This window comes from Helianthus annuus, chromosome 17 (assembly GCF_002127325.2).
Source record: "Helianthus annuus cultivar XRQ/B chromosome 17, HanXRQr2.0-SUNRISE, whole genome shotgun sequence".
Taxonomy (NCBI): Eukaryota; Viridiplantae; Streptophyta; class Magnoliopsida; order Asterales; family Asteraceae; genus Helianthus; species Helianthus annuus.
In genome coordinates, this window is record NC_035449.2 from 112,417,735 (window position 1) to 112,440,738 (window position 23,004).

The window sequence follows — 23,004 nt, forward strand, 5'->3', positions numbered from 1 at the left end:
TCTATTTTAGAACTTTTCCAAATCCTTTTTGGATAGTTGTGGATTGAATATGATTCTATCATGATTTTTTATACGCAACATATTTGAAATTTTGGCTTCAAAATCTTCTAAGTGCTAGGAAAATACCATCTAACCTCCTAAACGCACCTTCTACGTTAACTAGTAACCTAATTCTTAACCCACATTAAGGCCTAGAATCCATCTTTTATTCTTAATTTTTTCATTTGGTGCAAGTGTTTAATCTTTGTAATGGTCAGCTTTGACTTATAGACACAAGGTTAGTGTACATTACACTTAGAGTTTCATCTTGTGGACCCGAAGAGTAGGCGTGACTTACACTTGAAGAAGCTACATTGAACTGATTCACTACAAATCAAAGGACCTCCGGCATGATGTATCCGACACTGGGCCCTCGATGAGGGTAGGAACCGTCAGGTAGCAATCGGTGAAGGTCTATGCTGAAATAGAGTGTGTGTGGGTAAAGGCTTCACTGACATAGTTTAGTGATTGACTATGATGCAGGAGAATGCATATCTTTTATTATATCTTTTATTTATTTGAAATTCAAATTTCCTAGTTTATCTTTTTTATTTTCTAGTCTATAAATTAGGGTCTGGAGTTTATTGTTTGTTAGTTTTTTGATTGAATTGAATTTATAAGAACTTTGTTCTTGAACCTTTTGGTTCCTTTTTTGAGACGTATGATTATCATTTGTTACTGAGCCATTTGAGTACGCTTCCGATCCGTATCATTTGGTATCAGAGCTTTTGGTTTTCAAATGGCTCTACGTGGAAAAGAAGAAACTTTCGTTCGTAGATTCGCCGCCGGAGGCAACGACGGAGTTCCTTTTAATCCGCGAGGATATGGTGATTATTCTCGTAGATTCGCCGCCCGAGGCAACGAGATTGTGGACCATGAAAACTTTCGTGAATCATGTGATGGTTATCATCCCCGTAGATTCGCCGCCCGAGGCAACGAGGATCCTAACCTTATCTATGATTCTTCTCCCGTGTATGATGAATACGGGGACGAGGAATGGTATTCTTGGGATACCGGTGGTGAGCAGAACTTACCGGGTGTTACGGTTGAAAACGGAGGTGATGTGATAGCTTCCGGTGGTTCTACGGCGTTGAGAGGTGGTCCTACAGCTAGTGGTGGGTTTCAATCACAATCAAAGGCAATCCCTTCTTTCATGCCGAATGCCGAATGAAACGTTCGGATTAAATGTTGACGCAGGGATTTTGGGATTTCAACTAGAAGGAGATAATAACTCAAATATTCGAAAGATTAATATTTCCAGATATAGGGGTGATATTGTTGGAAAGTGCAATATCTTTGAAAAATATGAGGCTAATCGAACGGGATCATGTGGCAAAGCTAATAATGAAAAAGATTTACATGAATCAGTGGTTTCATGCACCATAAATTTTAGAAGTCCACTTCCAAATATTCCTATTGGTCCATTATATTTTAGCCATGCAAATGATGGCCTATGCACATTTTTGATGGGGGAGCAGCATAAAAAAGAATTCATAGAGTCTTATATTGGTGGCTCTATAAACGCAATTTGCAAATTAAATAAGACACATCCACTTCTATCAAAGCTCGCAGATCAAACATGTGTGGAAGTGAATCAATCAAAAGTGGAAAAAGTGATTGGGTCGAAGGCTTTAACTGATCTAGTTGATGGGCCAAAAATGGGTGGATCAGTTGTTGTTGAATGGCTAGTGAACAAGATGCGATCCAATGCTCCATTCGATCCCGGTGGTACAAGTCTAACGTCGGGCGAGACGATCCATGGGGTTGAACCATTTAGGCGGGTCGTAATAATAATAAAAGATTGGAATCGGGTTAATTTTCCTTTTGATCCAGGTGGCTTTGGTTAAAAAAAAAACAAAACTCGAGGACGAGTTTTTTTCGAAGTGGGGGAGTATGATGCAGGAGAATGCATATCTTTTATTATATCTTTTATTTATTTGAAATTCAAATTTCCTAGTTTATCTTTTTTTATTTTCTAGTCTATAAATTAGGGTCTGAAGTTTATTGTTAGTTAGTTTTTTGATTGAATTGAATTTATAAGAACTTTGTTCTTGAACCTTTTGGTTCCTTTTTTGAGACGTATGATTATCATTTGTTACTGAGCCATTTGAGTACGCTTTCGATCCGTATCAGACTATCTCGTCAACAAATTCACTAACGAATCACCGAAGCTGTCCATTGTCGCTAATTTCATCGACAAATCAACTACGGATATTCACTTTCAGATTGTTTTTTAAATCCTCTAGTATTGCTGAATATTTGAAATTTTAACATCGAATAAAAAAATGTCACTGTTTTAATTTCTGGAAAGGAAAAGTGATAAATATACCCATTTTTTAGAATACGATAATGACAAACTAATAAAGTGCGAGCATAAGGCAACTACTTCCAATAATTTATGATGATGATAACAAATAGACAAGCTTTAAAATTTATGATAATAGATACGTTTCTATGTAGTAAACTCTTATAATTTAATATTATTAAGTTCCTTTTTCACATGATGGATATAGCAAATTTATGGGTTAACTTTATTAAATTCTCATATTTTTATTTTATCCTGACGTATTATAGTACCTCGTTTTTAATATCATCATAATTAATACATAAGTTCAGTACATACTTTGTTTAAGTAAACTTCGTTAAAACACCACTAACCACGAAATGGGGAGGATAGCAAGGAAAAACGGCTACATAATTACAAAGTTGTAGCACTCGGTCCAAGAAATGGATCTAGATTTCACTCTGCTACTAACCCACAAATATCCTACCGATTTAATTTTGTTACAAATATCTTATATTCGAAATTGATAATTAGAAAATTTAACATCGTTCCTGGTCCTCCATAAGCTCCAACAATCCCATGAAAGATCTTTTTCGCTAGACCACGTAAACCGCTATGATCATAAAAATCCAATAGCTCTCTAACCGTATTGACTGAAAATGGAGCAACTTTACACCATCTAGAAACATAATTCCACACTCTAATCGCCACAATGCAAGATGTGAAGAGATGGTTGCTCGATTCGTCGTCGTGACCGCACATAGGACATACTATATCTTCAATCTCAATACCCCTGCTTGCTGCTGATGGCCAAGCCAGCGGGGATTTTATCCAATTCGGCTCTCTAAGCAAGAACGTTACATTTAATTGGAACCCATTTACACCATTTCATCACGTAATTACCACTATGGTCCACCCCTTTTTAAGCGTTCTTTTCACTGCCCCCACCGAGAATTCTTCTGTTCCGATCCACATCCACCTGTCACTCTGATCATCCAGCTTGAATGAATCCAAGTCTCTGATAATCCAGTTTAATTCCGAAATCTCCAAGAAAGTTCCAAGTCCAGTTCTCCATTTCCAATTTATCCTACATGTTCCGTCTCCGTTCCTGAAAAAACTGCTTTCCACAATACACTTTTTGTCAAACTCAAGTTTAAAAATGTTAGGATAGATATCTTTTAAAGATTCATTAAAAAGCCAAGGATCCAACCAGAATGAGGTGTTACAACCATTACCAACAATACTTAAAAAATGCATAAAGGAATACCATCCACCGTAGTTCGGGCTACCGTTTTGACGATGTTTTTCCAAACTCCGCTCAAGTTCCTTTTAACCGGGAGAAAGTCCCAATTACTCCTACTCTTATGAAGCGCATCCACTACCTTCCTCCATAGTTGATTTTTTGAGTCTTGAATCTCCAACCCCATTTGGATATGAGGGCAATATTAACGTTCTTTAACTTGCTTAACCCCAACCCCCTTCATCTCTATCGATCGCCACACGATCCCAGGCAACCCAATGCATCTTCATGTTATCACCGGTTCCTCCCCATAAAAACTTTTTTATTAACATTTCCAAGTCTCTGATTACTTTAGTAGGGGCTTTGTATCGAGAGAAGTAATAGTTAGGCAAGCTTTCAAGAACCGACTTGATCAATATGATACGACCTCCAATAGATAACAAATTAGCTTTCCATCTCGCTAGTCTAACTTCAAAAATGTCATACACCGGTTTCCAATTATTTATCCGGTTCATGTTCACCCAACCATCAATCGCAAATATTTGAACGGGTTACTTTCCGCTTTACACCCGACCATCGAGGCCTTGATTTCCACTTCACCCAACTCAATACCTATACCATAAGGGTCTGTTTCGTACGGGGTAATGGAATGGACGAAGGAATGGAATGGAAGAAGTAATGGAATGGACGATGGAATGCAATGGACCATTACCATTCCATGTCTTGTTTGGTTACCATGTGTGAATGAAATGAATTATTATTGTGTATTGTTCGGTAGGCAAGAAAAACGGAGTAATAAAATAAGTGGTGAGTGGTGGTGGTGGTGGTGGTCAGTGGTAGTAATTGTGGGTGGTTATAGGTGGCGGTGGTGGATGTCGGCGGCGGCGATGGGTGGTGGTGGTGGCGGCGAGTGGTGGTGTGGCGGTGACGACGAGTGGTGGTGGTGGCAAGGTGGTTGTTGGTGGTGGGTGGCAGCAGAGGTGGCAGTGGGTGGCGGCGGCGACGGCGGTTGGTGGTGACGGTGGCGGCGGCGTCGACGATGGTGGTGGGCGGTGGCGGCGAGTGGCGTTGGCGGTTGGTCACGGTTGTGGGTGATAACGGTGGCGAGTGGGTGGCGGCGGCGGTGGCTGTCGGGGTGAGGTGGTGGCGGGTGGTGGCGGGTGGCGGCGATGGCCTCGGTGGTGGGTGGTGGTGGTGAGTTTTGGCGAAGGTGGTGGGTTGTGGTGTTGTTGATGAATGGTGCAAGAGGGGATGGAATGAAAAAAAAACATGGGGGTGGAAGGAATGATTTTGAGGGAATGGAATGCCTTTTGGAATGGGTGATTCCATTCCATTGACCAACCAAACATCATTTTCTTCATTCCCTCGTAATCATCCATTCCATTCCACCTCTCATTCTCTCATACCAAACACTACCTAAAGGTTTGACTTGGACAAATTTATCTTCAGCCCTGAACAAATATAAAACACATGAAGAATTCTAACCACATTTAAAATATTAGTATCCGACCAATCTCCCAGAATAATGGCATCATCCGCATATAAGAGATGCGAAATCATTGGGCCACCATTAGGTATAAGTTGACGATATGGTATAAGTTGGTCGTATGAGTCCCCCCATATTCGACTTTTCTTTATTGACGTGCCATCAAAATTAAAAATAAAGCACATATTGTTTGGACGACAAGATAAAAATGGAAACTTACCAATTTATAAAGTTCGGTCCCATGCTGGTTAATTAACTGCCGATCGGAAACCTATGGACCACTAACCATCTTCAACACATACCTATCAGAATATGGGGTGTTGGGGAGGCAAGTACTTGGAGGATGCTCCTCCATGTCATCGTCACGTCAACATCCAAAGAGGATGCCCCTCTAAGGATAGACCAGGGGGGTGGAGGATGGGTCTTCCCCCATTTTTTTAAAATTCAACATGTTTTTTAACATTTAATAAGTTATAAAATTAAATCTTTAATATTAGAAAACATTACATAACTTAAAAAAATACTAGATTGGTAAATAATAAAAATCCTAATAATTTCATTTTTAACGATCTTTTATTTCATTTTACGCAAAACTGGACGGTCTTCTTCCGGATACGAGTTGATATCGGCTGTCATTATCTCCCATTCCTTTAATTCTACCGTCTCTTGCTTCAACCGAACCCGTTCGTCCACTTCACGTTGCTTCGGTTGTGCCTTTTGGGTTGTGACTTCGGTGTATGCTTTGAACTGGGCCATCAAGTCGTCCATTTTCGAACCGCCCCTCAATGAGGCTTGTTTTTTTATAGCCACTGCCTTTTTGGATTTGTCCCTTCCCGACGGACGTGCCTTCTCTCGAACTCTACGTGCTTTTCGTCGTCAAATTCCGGCTCGTCGTTTATATATATTTGACAACGTGCGTCTGAGCCCCCAGCACTATAACCTCCGGTCTCCAAGGTTTTTGTTTGTTTAGCGCTTGCAACCTCGTTTGAAACCGGTGCCCACTTCTTATTGGTTCGCATAACTTCCCATGTCCGGACGTGTGTGAAAACAACCTGATGCTCTTCTTCGTATCTACGTATCGCCTCTTTAAAAACTTCTTCATCACTCCACCCACTTGGACGATTAACATATAAATTATTATAATACCCACAAAAATGGTTCACGACCAGATGCATCTTTCGCCACTTCGAAGCGACGGAATCGAGATCGCGATACGGACCTTGTTCTATAATCGCAAGGAATTTTGTTAGTATTTCTTTCCAAAAACCATCACCGGTTTGGTTGTTTCCTATATTTTTAAAATGTAACAAAAATTATATATTAAAAAATGTAAAGTTTATATATTTAAAAAGTTTAAAATTTATATATTTTTACATACCAACAATTGGGCATTTTGACATGCTAATCCACACCTTAGCTAACGTCTCCTCCTCGATCTTTGACCAAGGTTGTGGCTTCCTCTCAAAGGTTGATCACTAGCTAGATGTGCCACTTGCTTCCCTTTTTTCCGTTTTGAGGTTTGGGGTTGTGTCTCCGGAACATATTCTTCAACTTCATCTTATACGGGTTGAGATGATTCTACCGGTGGTGGTGAAGGTTGTGGTTGCGATTAAAATTGTGAGTTGAACGGGTTTCACATTAGCATTTGTTGCATGGATTGCATTTGGTTCATTTGAGCAAAAGCGTTGGGGGTTTGTTGTAAACCCGAGAAAGAAAATTGCGATGTCGAAAAACTCGAATCCATCGTTGGATAGTAGCCAGGTACCGATAAAACGTTTGGGTTTGGGTTCGGGTTCGGGTTTGGGTTTGGGTTTGTGTTTGCGTTTGGGTTCGGGTTGTTTGGATTGTATGGAACCATGGCATAATTTATAAAAAAATGAATAATTTTATAAAGTTGAGAGAGAGTTTGGGTTGGAATAGTTAAAAAATGAGTTGAAAGATATGTATTTAAAGATAAAATAATTATTTATTTTTTTTAAATATAACCGTTTCAGGAATTTAATTCAAAATTAAAAAAAATTGTAAAAAGTAGCCGTTAAATGGCAAATGTTTAAAAGGTGGAGGTCCGGCATGACCGGCTTGGGGAGGACGGACGGGGCCATCCTAGAGGGCGGTGTTCAGGCCCGTCGCCGGCCCTCACCTACCCTAGACCGGACCCCATACCGAATAGTCTTAACATTTACCGGCTCATATGATACAAGAAACACCTTTATATTGCAATTGGTAACCGTGAAAAACAGCCTATCTATACACTATACGATTACGTTCGTTCTTGGTAAATAATTGGTTTCGAACTCAACATCTCTTTCTCTATGTATGTGTATTAAAAGGAAATAATCAAAGAGTAAATGTATCAGTTTATTTAAAAATGCTTATGTTGCTTTATGACCAAGTAGAGGAAGAGGGTTGACCAAATCCACACATTTTGTAAAACACATTGGTCAGCAAACTCAATTTTGTACAATGTAGAGTTAGAACATCCAAAATATTTTTTTTTTAAATTTGGTAACCAATGTGTATCTTTCAGAAAAACGATTGTTTAGGTATCGTTGTAGGCTTCATCATCATTTAAAGATACGCATAACTGCCTATAGGCCTGAATCATTAAATTTATAAAAGAAGTTCTGGTACAAATGTGTATGTGTTTACACTAGGGCTGTGCAACGTTTCAGAACTGAACCGGAACTGAATCGGAATCGTTTAATGTTAAAAATAAGAACCGGAACCGAACCATATTTTAACGGTTCCGATTCGGTTTAGAACCGGATAAACGGTTCTTGTGAAAACGGTTCTCGCCGGAACCGGTTGTTAACTAAATCCTAAAATTAACAATTCAATAAAAATCAAATCATCCATTCAAAACATATAAGTAAGAGTTGCAACGTTCAAATTCAAACCATCCAAAATAAAAGTAACAACAATAAAAAGTTTTAAAACATAAAACGAACTCTAAATAAAACAATTCTAACCATTGGTGTTCTCAATTAAAACGAACATCTCAAACTTCATTCGATCTTCATCCTCTCAATCTTCTCATAATCATCTACATAAGACTAAGTGTTAGCAGCTAAAAAAATAAACGAATAGAATTAACAAAATAATGATATTTACCTTTTGTGAACTCGTCAATTTTTTCCCATTCCTCCTCCTCTTCGTATATACGTTTTTCACAGTATTTGCAGTCTCCTTTTCTATTGCCCTCCTCGTCATAAAATTCATCAAAATGTTTCCAACATTCACCTTTGAGCTTCCTTTTCCTAGTTATCATTTTTATATTCCCGGTTTGCGTTTCATTAGTGGTTTCATTTTCCTCAATTTCAAAATTAGAAACATTTTCTGTATTGTGACACCTGTGTCACCGCGACCATCGAACAAATACCAAGCCGATGAAATATTGTATTTCATACTTGGGATCTTGTATAAATATGTGTATGTTTTGCACATATCAATTATTGTTCAATTTCAAACTCTACATTGCTTTCTAGAGCATTATACGCAAACTGGTGCGTAAACGTACTCAGTTTAATGCGACAAATACTCCGGAACATCAACATATACTCAACATACCTTAAATAACCTTTACATAACTTAGAAATAAGTTTTGAAGGCTTGGGTATAGCAAAAATAAGTTAATTCGCTTACAGGGACTAAACTTGACAAACTGCGAAAGTATGCCAATTTGAACTGTAACGAACATTCCAGAACATGTTCATAAGTTAAACATACCCTAAATATCCTCTACATAGCTTAGAAATAGGCTTTGAGGTGTTTGGTATGCTAAAACAAACTTTTGGATCATTCAGGGACTAAAAGTGTCAAAAAGTGCACAAGTTTGCACTTTCGCGCATAACTTACGTTCTGAATACATCCGGACATCCAAAAATTTATGTAAGCATCCTTATATTATGCCTTAGTGTTGGGCATGAGAAAAATCCATTCGTCGCCTCATTTGGATCGTCTTTCGCGCTTATGCGCATTCCGTCGTAATTAAGCGAACATCGCAATCGTACGGCCAAACGAACCGACATCCGGAATATTTGTGAGCATATTTCATGTCCCCTACACTTTAACTTCATCTTAGAGCCTTGAAATGAGGTTAACGGGGCTTAAACGTGCCAAAAATGGGCCAAAATACGTGTTTCTGAAGTGCAGGGACCAAAATTGTAAATTCTGATCTGGGAACCTTAGGCGGGGCGCGTAAGGATTTACCAAATCCTTACGCGGGGCGCGTGAGACTGTCAGACAGAAAAATCTTTGCGTTTAATGCAGTTTGGCCTTTCGTTCGATCAAGGGGCAATGCCCTTTCACCCAATCAGGAGCCAAGGGCCAAGTTCTGACTTACCACAAGAATTTGACAAGTGTACGCTCGAGATCGCGGCACGATATTCGATAAACGATCCTAACGGTTCCACTTTTCCTATAAATACCCCCCCTTGTTCCAAAAACCCACAAAATCTGATCTTAAGGCTCTAAGTTGGAACCATTGTTCCATACCTGAGCTATTTGATCTAGATTAGCACTCGGGGACCTTCCGTAAGTCTTCTTTCGCTCTTTTATCGCTTTTCGAGTCCGAAAGTCAACATTTTGTTGACTTTCTGCATTGACCAGCTTATGGTCGATGCGAAGTTCATGGAACTTCATAACGTGAGCGTGATCACGATGGTTATAGTCCGTAGTGACTATACCTACTGATCACCACGTTAACTAGGCTCAGTGACGAGTCGTAGTTTCGGCCAAAATGTGCATTCTTGCATATTTTGTAACCAAACTACTCGTGAGCATCAAAGCCGTTTGTTTTGATGTCAAACCTGTTTTCTAAACTTAGTTAAGCATGTTCTAACATGCTTAGCTCGTCACTTTTAGTTTAGTGCTTATATAGGGTCGTAAGGTAAGCGATCTAAACCATCGCTTATCCTTTCGAACCCGACCCATTTGGTCGATCATTAGGATCCGACCAAACACATTAGGTGACCATAGCTATAACCTTCCGAGGTTATACCTCGTGGTCACGATGTTAGGCGTTCCAGACGCGTTCTACGCAAACGACGCGTTAGGGTAGCCTAAGCTACCTAAACGGGTCATGATGGGGCGTAAGCACTTAAGTTAGGTTTCATTTTGGTATGTAGGCTTTGTTAAACCATATTACACGAGTCTCCATACTCGTTTGGTTTACGAACCCGCGTACTATCCGATCCTTCCGGTTTGATCCGGTATATTAACATAGCTACCTATTAGGTGCCGTTGATATCCCGCGATCTTTAGCATTATCTGGTTATTATACAAGAGCTTAAAGCAATCTCAGGTGAGTACATTGAACCCCTCTTTTACTGTTTTCCAAACTGTTTTGGGGTGAACCACATGTGCCTACTTGCTACTTTTATGCTTTCCGGTTTTCACATCATATACTACTATGTTCGATAGTACATATATAGTACATGATTTCATTGTGTTTATGCTATGTATGCCCATTATGTGCGTACTTAGTACATTGCTTTACATTTCATGCTACGTACGCCCATTGTGTGCATACGTAGTACATTGTTTCACATTGCATTACTGTTGCATATGCTCATCCAGCATATGAACACATTACACTACATTTTGAACCGTTGTACTCTACAATACATTTCATGCTACGTACGCCCATTGTGTGCATACGTAGTACATTGTTTCACATTGCATTACTGTTGCATATGCTCATCCAGCATATGAACACATTACACTACATTTTGAACCGTTGTACTCTACAATACATTTCATGCTACGTACGCCCATTGTGTGCATACGTAGTACATTGTTTCACATTGCATTACTGTTGCATATGCTCATCCAGCATATGAACACATTACACTACATTTTGAACCGTTGTACTCTACAATACATTTCATGCTACGTACGCCCATTGTGTGCATACGTAGTACATTGTTTCACATTGCATTTCTGTTGCATATGCTTATCCAGCATATGAACACATTATACTACATTTTGAACCGTTGTAACCATTTGACTATACATAAACATTTCTACCGTTGTTAAACATTTCATCTTGATGGTTTGGTTTGAGTAAGTGATTTAAGTAACGAGGCATGTGTAATATGATACAAGCATGGTGGATACGCCGCTGGTACTTCCTATATATAAGTGTTTGTATGGTATTACATATCGTAGCGTTATTTGAATCATTTCAATTTGAGACATAGAACATTTTATACAAATAACACGCTTTTCACAAGACATTGATTTACAAACAACAAATCTTATACAAACTCTTTTTTTACATGGTTATTCAGTTAACCATGCATTGTTCTCTTATTTATACATATCATTTGATCTTACCGTTTTTCAAATGATTTACAAGACAAAGCAAAATACGAGGTTCATGACTAAACATTTTCTCAAACTCAAGTCATGAATTCCGTTTTCACAAAACCAATGTATCTCACAGGCATTTTTATGCTGACGTACCTATTTTCACATGTGTTTTCAGGAGATGATGCATAGGACTTAACAAGACATACTTAGGCGGACCTGTGCCTTAGTGACTTAAAACGAGACAAGAACTAGTAAATTTATGCTATGTACACTTTGATTCTTGTTCAGACAATGTAAACTTTCATGTTTGATTTATAAAACGAAACTTCATTTGCCATGGATTTGAAACAATTGATTCTGTTACAACACTCCCCGACGTTTCCGCCACGTTTTGTATGTTCTACGTGGTCGGGGTGTGACAGAAAAGATGGTATCAGAGCCAATGGTTATAGGGAATTAGGTTATTAGTAATGCTTTGACCTAGTCTATAACCTTCCTAGGAACCTAACGCGAGTTTACTTGCGTTTAGTCACAAAACAATACCGTCACCTACCCTTAGGCGACGACCACAACAAGAACATAAATTTCAAAACCGCCTTGAAAGCTAATCATCTGTTCTAGGATGATTGATTACTAGGTTTTGAACCCTCTATTGTAAGGTTTTGAACCCTTTGTTATAAGGTTTTGAACCCCTTTGAATTTTCAAAACTCTCGTCAAAGTTTTGGGTCCTAAATAGTGTGAACACGTGCGAACTGGAAGGGTGAATGCCTGTACCCTGGGTTTTCTATCTAAGGTTAGAGTGTTCGTACAAATCCGCATAATCGGACCACTCACTCTTACCTGGGAACTCTTGGGGTGAGTGTCCACTTATAGGCGAGCATGTCTTCGCGATACACGATGAGGATCTATTTGCTTTGATTCAGCCCTGGTGTTGTTTGTTTGCTTCATGATTCAAACAAGTGACCATCAACCGTGATTACGGTCAGTGATTGTAACATCCTATTCTTACCCAATACCATTTTATTTGTTTCCTTTCATGTTTTCCTCTTTTAGAATGCCTCCTCGACGCGAACACCAGATAGCAACTACCGAGCTGGCAGAAATTATTGCGCAGCAGATGGCTGCTCAATTCCCAAATCTCTTTGCTCAATGGAACCAAGCCAACAACAACAACAATGGTACATGCAATTTCAAGAACTTTAACTCGGCTAAACCACTCAAGTTTAGTGGTTCTGAGGGAGCAACTGGGCTTCTCCAATGGTTCGAGAGCATCGAGAATACCTTTCGCCACGTGCAGTGTCCGGAAAATCGCAAGGTCGAGTTTTCTTCGAGTGTGTTTCAGAAGAGGGCTCTTACATGGTGGAACGGGGTAATGAGAGACCGTGGTGCAGATGTTGCTCTAGCACAAACATGGGCTGAACTGAGAGCACTTATGATGAGAGAGTTTTGTCCTCGTCATGAACAACGAGCGTTGGAGAAGGAGTTTGATGATTTGAAACAAGATAGTGGCAAACACAGGGCATATACTGATAGGTTTGAGGAGTTGAGTCTACTTTGCCCGACTATGGTCGCCCCACTCGACAAGGCTATCGAAACGTACATCGACGGCCTGCCTGACTCGGTACAAGACATTGTCACTGGTAGCAACCCTACCACACTCCGTCGGGCCATTGAGCTATCTGCAACCTTGACTGAATCGCAGATCAGAAAGCATAAACTTTTTCGAAAAGGTGACAAGAAATCGGCCGGGGAATCGAACCCAATCGAGGAATCAAAGACCATGGATGAACAGACTGAATCTCCTAAGAAGTCAAGGAAGCGAAAGGCTTCTCAGTACTTCGCCGTGGTCGCTCACAATGGTCAAGCCGTCCCCAACCAACCAGCTCAACCCCCTGCTAGAAAACCATACAATGGAACTGCACCCTTGTGCAACCAATGTAGCCTCCATCATCACGCCAATGTACAGTGCCGCAAATGCCAAACTTGTGGACTCATAGGCCATACAACAAGAATCTGCCCAGCTGCAGCTGCACCAAACCAAGCTGGCAACAATCCCGCTCAAGGTCGTTTCCTACCAGGTTCTTGTTTCAACTGTGGCGAGATGGGTCATTTCCGAAGAAATTGCCCAAAGCTTGCTAATGCAAATCCAGCACAAGGATGATCACCCGACTGACTAGAAGACAACATCGTTTAGAAATAATCATGTCTTATGTATTAAGTTTCTTTTGTTGTCAAGATCCAAGGAACAGTTAATATCATTGTTTATAAATAAATCTTTCATTTACATTGCAATGTATTTCGATGGTTGCATGTATAAACGACATATCCCTTGCAATACCGACAATCAAGGAACCGTATTCCTTGAAGAACAAACTACCCCCAAAATTCTCCCATTCTATAATCGCTTGCGTCTTCCACGGAATTCCTAAGTACCCGTTTATTCTAAGGAAACGAAGTACAAGGCGCAGGTTACAACACAAGACGAATACCCAAGGTACCACTATAAATCCTTAATAGGGTACCTAGGAATTTCCCGTAAGTCTTTAATTGTTGTATACCTTCATTCGAATGTGGTGATTCCTTGTAATCAAAAATCGAATTTTGGGAGATCTTTCTATCTTCTCAGATAGATTCCAGTGAACATTGAGATCCGTCGACAGGTTTCCATATCCGTATTCAATCGATAACAAGTTAATAACAAATTATGATCAAATTAAACAATTATGTGACTATGTGCTTATGTGTTTCCTTATGTATTGTTGTGTGATCCAAATTATGTTATCCAAATCTTCGTAGAATCTTACATATCCGTGTGCAAGAGATTCATAGTAGGATGCCCAAAGGTATTACTTAAAATCCTCAATGGACTTCTATGTTATAGTTAAGTCCCTCGGATTATAAAGTACTACTTCATAATTAGACCCCTTGAGTGGTCTAGCTAAACAGATTCATCCAAAAATCTGGTTAGGGATATCATGTGATGATATAGCTGAAAGGACTCCTTGGTGGCCTAACCAAGAGGATCCCCTGTCGATCTAATTAAAAGGAACCGATGGAAGTCTAGTCACCCTCGTCACAAGTTTGATATCCTTCCCCAAAACATTACAAAACAAACTGTGCGGACTGTGCAAGGGATTACGTAATTATGGATGCATACATAATTATGGAATTTAGTGCACATAAATCACAGCAAGTTCTGTCATGTGTCTAGAGTTAACCCTATTCATTTCCAATTCTGATGAAGCATCCGTTGAGGAAAAATGAACTAGCTATTCATTTTTCACTTCTGAAGAATATCCGTTGAGGAAATGAATATCCGTTTATCCTTCATTTCCAAATCTGAAGAATACCCGTCGAGGAAAATGACTCCGTTTGTTCATTTTCGTTCTGAAGATTTATCCGTTGAGGAAATGAATATCCGTTTATCCTTCATTTCCAAATCTGAAGAATACCCGTTGAAGATGACCCCGTTTGTTCATTTTCGTTTCTGAAGATTATCCGTTGAGGAAATGAATATCTGTTGTGTAATCCTTCATTTCCAACTCTGAGGAAGCAACCGTTGAAGATGACTCCGTTAGCTCATTTTCGTTTCTGAAGATTTATCCGTCGAGGAAATGAATATTCGTTGTGTAATCCTTCATTTCCAACTCTGAGGAAGCAACCGTTGAAGATGACTCCGTTAGTTCATTTTCGTTTCTGAAGATTATCCGTTGAGGAAATGAATATCCGTTGTGTAAATACTTCATTTCCAACTCTGAGGAAGCAACCGTTGAAGATGACCCCGTTTGTTCATTTTCGTTTCTGAAGATTATCCGTTGAGGAAATGAATATCCGTTGTGTAATCCTTCATTTCCAACTCTGAGGAAGCAACCGTCGAAGATGACTCCGTTAGTTCATTTTCGTTTCTGAAGATTATCCGTTGAGGAAATGAATATCCGTTGTGTAATACTTCATTTCCAACTCTGAGGAAGCAACCGTTGAAGATGACCCCGTTTGTTCATTTTCGTTTCTGAAGATTATCCGTTGAGGAAATGAATATCCGTTGTGTAATCCTTCATTTCCAATTCTGATGAAGCAACCATTGAAAATGACCCGTCTGTTCATTTTCGTTTCGGAAGAATGACCGTTAAGGAAATGACAAGATATTGCCTTACATATCATTGGTGGTTATTTGGCAAATTCACAAATAGACTCCAACGAATAAATTTCGGGACGAAATTTCCTAAAGTAGGGGAGACTGTGACACCTGTGTCACCGCGACCATCAAACAAATACCAAGCCGATGAAATATTGTATTTCATACTTGGGATCTTGTATAAATATGTGTATGTTTTGCACATATCAATTATTGTTCAATTTCAAACTCTACATTGCTTTCTAGAGCATTATACGCAAACTGGTGCGTAAACGTACTCAGTTTAATGCGACAAATACTCCGGAACATCAACATATACTCAACATACCTTAAATAACCTTTACATAACTTAGAAATAAGTTTTGAAGGCTTGGGTATAGCAAAAATAAGTTAATTCGCTTACAGGGACTAAACTTGACAAACTGCGAAAGTATGCCAATTTGAACTGTAACGAACATTCCAGAACATGTTCATAAGTTAAACATACCCTAAATATCCTCTACATAGCTTAGAAATAGGCTTTGAGGTGTTTGGTATGCTAAAACAAACTTTTGGATCATTCAGGGACTAAAAGTGTCAAAAAGTGGACAAGTTTGCACTTTCGCGCATAACTTACGTTCTGAATACATCCGGACATCCAAAAATTTATGTAAGCATCCTTATATTATGCCTTAGTGTTGGGTATGAGAAAAATCCATTCGTCGCCTCATTTGGATCGTCTTTCGCGCTTATGCGCATTCCGTCGTAATTAAGCGAACATCGCAATCGTACGGCCAAACGAACCGACATCCGGAATATTAGTGAGCATATTTCATGTCCCCTACACTTTAACTTCATCTTAGAGCCTTGAAATGAGGTTAACGGGGCTTAAACGTGCCAAAAATGGGCCAAAATACGTGTTTCTGAAGTGCAGGGACCAAAATTGTAAATTCTGATCTGGGAACCTTAGGCGGGGCGCGTAAGGATTTACCAAATCCTTACGCGGGGCGCGTGAGATTGTCAGACAGAAAAATCTTTGCATTTAATGCAGTTTGGCCTTTCGTTCGATCAAGGGGCAATGCCCTTTCACCCAATCAGGAGCCAAGGGCCAAGTTCTGACTTACCACAAGAATTTGACAAGTGTACGCTCGAGATCGCGGCACGATATTCGATAAACGATCCTAACGGTTCCACTTTTCCTATAAATACCCCCCCTTGTTCCAAAAACCCACAAAATCTGATCTTAAGGCTCTAAGTTGGAACCATTGTTCCATACCTGAGCTATTTGATCTAGATTAGCACTCGGGGACCTTCCGTAAGTCTTCTTTCGCTCTTTTATCGCTTTTCGAGTCCGAAAGTCAACATTTTGTTGACTTTCTGCATTGACCAGCTTATGGTCGATGCGAAGTTCATGGAACTTCATAACGTGAGCGTGATCACGATGGTTATAGTCCGTAGTGACTATACCTACTGATCACCACGTTAACTAGGCTCAGTGACGAGTCGTAGTTTCGGCCAAAATGTGCATTCTTGCATATTTTGTAACCAAACTACTCGTGAGCATCAAAGCCGTTTGTTTTGATGTCAAACCTGTTTTCTAAACTTAGTTAAGCATGTTCTAACATGCTTAGCTCGTCACTTTTAGTTTAGTGCTTATATAGGGTCGTAAGGTAAGCGATCTAAACCATCGCTTATCCTTTCGAACCCGACCCATTTGGTCGATCATTAGGATCCGACCAAACACATTAGGTGACCATAGCTATAACCTTCCGAGGTTATACCTCGTGGTCACGATGTTAGGCGTTCCAGACGCGTTCTACGCAAACGACGCGTTAGGGTAGCCTAAGCTACCTAAACGGGTCATGATGGGGCGTAAGCACTTAAGTGAGGTTTCATTTTAGTATGTAGGCTTTGTTAAACCATATTACACGAGTCTCCATACTCGTTTGGTTTACGAACCCGCGTACTATCCGATCCTTCCGGTTTGATCCGGTATATTAACATAGCTACCTATTAGGTGCCGTTGATATCCCGCGATCTTTAGCATTATCTGGTTATTATACAAGAGCTCAAAGCAATCTCAGGTGAGTACATTGAACCCCTCTTTTACTGTTTTCCAAACTGTTTTGGGGTGAAACACATGTGCCTACTTGCTACTTTTATGCTTTCCGGTTTTCACATCATATACTACTATGTTCGATAGTACATATATAGTACATGATTTCATTGTGTTTATGCTATGTATGCCCATTATGTGCGTACTTAGTACATTGCTTTACATTTCTTGCTACGTACGCCCATTGTGTGCATACGTAGTACATTGTTTCACATTGCATTACTGTTGCATATGCTCATCCAGCATATGAACACATTACACTACATTTTGAACCGTTGTACTCTACAATACATTTCATGCTACGTACGCCCATTGTGTGCATACGTAGTACATTGTTTCACATTGCATTACTGTTGCATATGCTCATCCAGCATATGAACACATTACACTACATTTTGAACCGTTGTACTCTACAATACATTTCATGCTACGTACGCCCATTGTGTGCATACGTAGTACATTGTTTCACATTGCATTACTGTTGCATATGCTCATCCAGCATATGAACACATTACACTACATTTTGAACCGTTGTACTCTACAATACATTTCATGCTACGTACGCCCATTGTGTGCATACGTAGTACATTGTTTCACATTGCATTTCTGTTGCATATGCTCATCCAGCATATGAACACATTATACTACATTTTGAACCGTTGTAACCATTTGACTATACATAAACATTTCTACCGTTGTTAAACATTTCATCTTGATGGTTTGGTTTGAGTAAGTGATTTAAGTAACGAGGCATGTGTAATATGATACAAGCATGGTGGATACGCCGCTGGTACTTCCTATATATAAGTGTTTGTATGGTATTACATATCGTAGCGTTATTTGAATCATTTCAATTTGAGACATAGAACATTTTATACAAATAACACGCTTTTCACAAGACATTGATTTACAAACAACAAATCTTATACAAACTCTTTTTTTACATGGTTATTCAGTTAACCATGCATTGTTCTCTTATTTATACATATCATTTGATCTTACCGTTTTTCAAATGATTTACAAGACAAAGCAAAATACGAGGTTCATGACTAAACATTTTCTCAAACTCAAGTCATGAATTCCGTTTTCACAAAACCAATGTATCTCACAGGCATTTTTATGCTGACGTACCTATTTTCACATGTGTTTTCAGGAGATGATGCATAGGACTTAACAAGACATACTTAGGCGGACCTGTGCCTTAGTGACTTAAAACGAGACAAGAACTAGTAAATTTATGCTATGTACACTTTGATTCTTGTTCAGACAATGTAAACTTTCATGTTTGATTTATAAAACGAAACTTCATTTGCCATGGATTTGAAACAATTGATTCTGTTACAACACTCCCCGACGTTTCCGCCACGTTTTGTATGTTCTACGTGGTCGGGGTGTGACATGTATGATCCATTTATTGTACATATCTGCAACTAATATGCAACACAATCAGTTTGTAATGTTTCAACATGAATATATAATGGAGTAAATTAGAACAACGAAAAATGAAAGCATGTGTGTGACAACCCTCGTAATTCCATGTATTCCGTACAACTTATTAATGAAAATTAAAGTGCTTGACGACTGTGTGGAATTACTTAACTGCTCTCTGATTACTGTGTTATACTTACATGTGCTTGTTAACATACTAGTAGTATACAGAAAAGTTACTAAATAGTCCTGTGTGCTTTCCTGAGTGTTGAAAAGTAAAAACGTTACAAAAATATATATGTAGGACACTTTACGGATTAATTAAGCACTTTAACGGAACAACACCGAACCGAACAACCGGACTTCACCCGGAACACCAAAATAATGCTAGAAGCATTGTTTTTATTTTTCGAAGCTAGTTAGGGTCCCCGAACACCCTAACACACTATACATTACACAACACACCATAAGACACTAACTAAACCTTTGATTTCCAACCTAGATCACTAATCATCCGTTACAACCCAACCAAGCAACCCCCCCCACTTACGGTTACCAACACAAGGACCCACATGGTGATTTCTTTTGATTAAATAAGTTGGTTTGTAGTCTAGATACCAAACACATTACCCATTAGATTTAGAAATGTTGGAAGACTTCTATATAAACCATGAGTCCATCACTTCTTCATCCACACTTCAACAACACACCACAAAAACTCCCTTCTTCCCCCTTGTTCGGCCACCCCTAGTAGCACAACCACCACCACCACTTGATCACTTCCAAGCATTCTACAAGCATATAAAGGTGTTAGAAGGTGCACAACGAAGCTTAGTGTTCTCGGAAGTTGAAGGACCTCTTGCAAGCGCTATTAACCACCACATTTCTTCACTCGAACTTCCCTAGTCTTGAACTAGTGGTAAGAACTTAGATCTTTGCTTCTTACATCTTGTTTAGGTGGTTAAAGATGTGTAGTGATCAAAATGATAAGAAACTCTAAAGAACCTCAAACAAGTCTTAAACATAAACTAGTCTAGTGATGAAATGATGTCAATATGATGTTGTATGATTCTTGATGATTTCCTGATAATTTGCTGGTTAATATTGATGTTTGAGGTTGTTGTGATCACTAAACATGTTAACAGAATCAATCGAACATGCGTTAGAAGGTAGGGAACTAAAACAGAAAGCTGGTTGGTGTTTACAGCTAAATTCAGTTGGCTGTAACCAGACCGTAACTTAACGAAAAACTGATTTTCTGAAGTCTAGATTTATGTATTATGAAATACGGTTCTAGTGGCACTGGAATCATAATTTTTGGACTTCGTTTACTATTTTTAAAGACCCGATTTGTAACAGCAGCTAAAGCTGAGTTTTTACAGCAGTAAATGGGTGTTATATTTTTAGTCATAACTTGAAACCTGGGTAGAATTAGATCATGAAATTGGTACTGTAGATGGACACTGACGTCGTAGTAATTGTCCCAATGGAATTTCGTCAATCCGACTTACAATGAATTTTTAATGAATTATTCCGTGGACTGCAGTCAGAAAGTAATGAATCTGATTGCAGTCCGGAAAATGAATTTTTATAAAATATTGGTGATGAATTGGATCCCGAGATTTTTACACAATAATATTTGTATCGTTTAGCACCTTCTGTAAAAAGTTGGGAAATTTTGAAATAAGATAACTATTTTATTAAAATGCTCGAAAACAGCCCAGTTTTGGATATTTAAGTTGAAATGACATAAGTAGTAATTTGCGTGTCTAAATGTCGAGTATGTTATCTGTGAATGATCTAACATGTTATGTGTCAATAAAAGTGTTATGTGCAATGTTGAAATGACATAAGTAGTAATTTGCGTGTCTAAATGTCGAGTATGTTATCTGTGAATGATCTAACATGTTATGTGTCAATAAAAGTGTTATGTGCAATGTCGTATGTTTATTTGTGAACGGGAATAGATTGGGAGTTTATATGGGCATAAACCGTTAAAGTAATGCATGTGATAGATACGTGTAGGAACTTTGTGCTCTATTTGAAAACCAATAAATAACTAACTGGTAATCATATATAGGACGTGATTGACCGACCTTGACTGTTAGCTATATTTGAGAATCTAACCGAGCAAACCGAGGTGAGTTCACACACTTTCTAAGGCATGGGATTCCCGGTGGTTGGGAATGGGTTAAAGAATTTAAAACAGAATCTACATATCCTCCTTGGGTAGGATATGTACGGCCATCCTCCATAGGTAGGATGCCAATATTAATCATGCGTATTCTCCTTGGGTAGAACTACGTACGTTCGTCCTCCTTGGGTAGGACAACAACCTTAAAACTTACTAGACAAAACTCTATCATGAAGTCCCTCATTTTATATCGACTTAATCGCCAAGGCCAATGGCGAGCGGGTCATTAGTTAATAGCGCTATTAGGTTTAACAAACCTCACACCGTGCCAGTCGGACGGGCGTGTACTAATGGACTATGGCAAACTGTCAGTGATGATAGACACTGATGTAGGGCACAACTTATTTGCGTTAGTAGTCGATATGGTAAGGTCTAGTGGTTCACATGGGGAAGCCCCCACTGATCATGGATATGATTTGGGTAATAAAGAATGAACTGGTTAATCACGCTTTCAACTACGGGGTAACCCCCACGGCAATTACGCCAACGAAAGACAAACCACGTTTTCAGAAACAACTTAAAACTAAACAACCAACCGTGAACTCACTCAACTTTGTTGTTGACTCGTTGTTACATGCCTTACAGGTCGTTAAATGCTGGAGCTTGCACGAGGAAGGAGTCGTTATGGGATACGGACTGTTATGTTCCATATTTAATATTTGATTCCTTTTGAACTTATTAAACTTACGCTTTAGACTTTAAACTTATGAACCATGGACTTATGTTTTTGGGTTTTACTTTTAACGCTTCCGCTGATTAATTCGAACTTAGTTAACTAGCTTTGGTCACCAATTGTATTGTGGTTGATTTTATTTACTTATTACGTTGTTCAATATGATTGGTGGCTCGATCCTGATCACGTCACGCCTCCAAGCGGTGATACTCCGCATGGTGGATTTTGGGGGTGTGACAATGTGACTAGTTAGACTATGTGTTATCGAATAAAAATCTCACTCCATAACTAGTAAAAAGTACTTCCATGTCAGCTCCACATAAGACATAAGCAATAATTAAACCACTTAATAAATAGGTGTAGCGGAATAATCAAACATTAAATTAAAAAAAAGGAAAAAAAATCTGATTGGTTGTAGAATAATGAGCCTCATAGTAAAAAACAATAACGCTCGTTATTGCAATGATGACGGCTCCACTGGCGCCCCAATGACAATCCGGCGCGGCGTTTAGCGCCCAGCCGCCTTGTAATTTTACGTTTTGTTATTGTCTTATTCACATCCCTAGCTGGTTTCCGAACTCTCTCGCCAAACAACCTTCAAATCACTTTTTAATAATAAAATGAGTAAAATGCAAGGATAAACCCTGTGGTTTGGTGAAATTTCACCTTTAATCCCCAACTTTTCAGAATTACACTCTTAGTCCCTGTGGTTTGACAAGTTGTTACTCGGATAGTCCCTAAAGCGGATGAAGGTTACTCGGATAGTTCCTGTGGTTTGACAAGTTGTTACTCGGATAGTCCTTGTGGTTTGACAAGTTGTTACTCGGATAGTCCTTGACATTTCACGCCCACTTAACCAGAAAAACAAACCTCCATCTGCTTTGGGGACTATCCGAGTAACAACTTGTCAAACCACAAGGACTAAGAGTGTAATTTTGAAAAGTTTGGGGACTAAAGGTGAAATTTCACCAAACCACAGAGACTATCCGTGCAATTTACTCTAATAAAATTTTAAACATACTCTTTGATAACTATCAAATCACTTTTTAATAATAAAATTTTAAACATACTCTTTGATGGGTCAAGTTATTCTACAAAGACTTCTAATTGTAAGAAG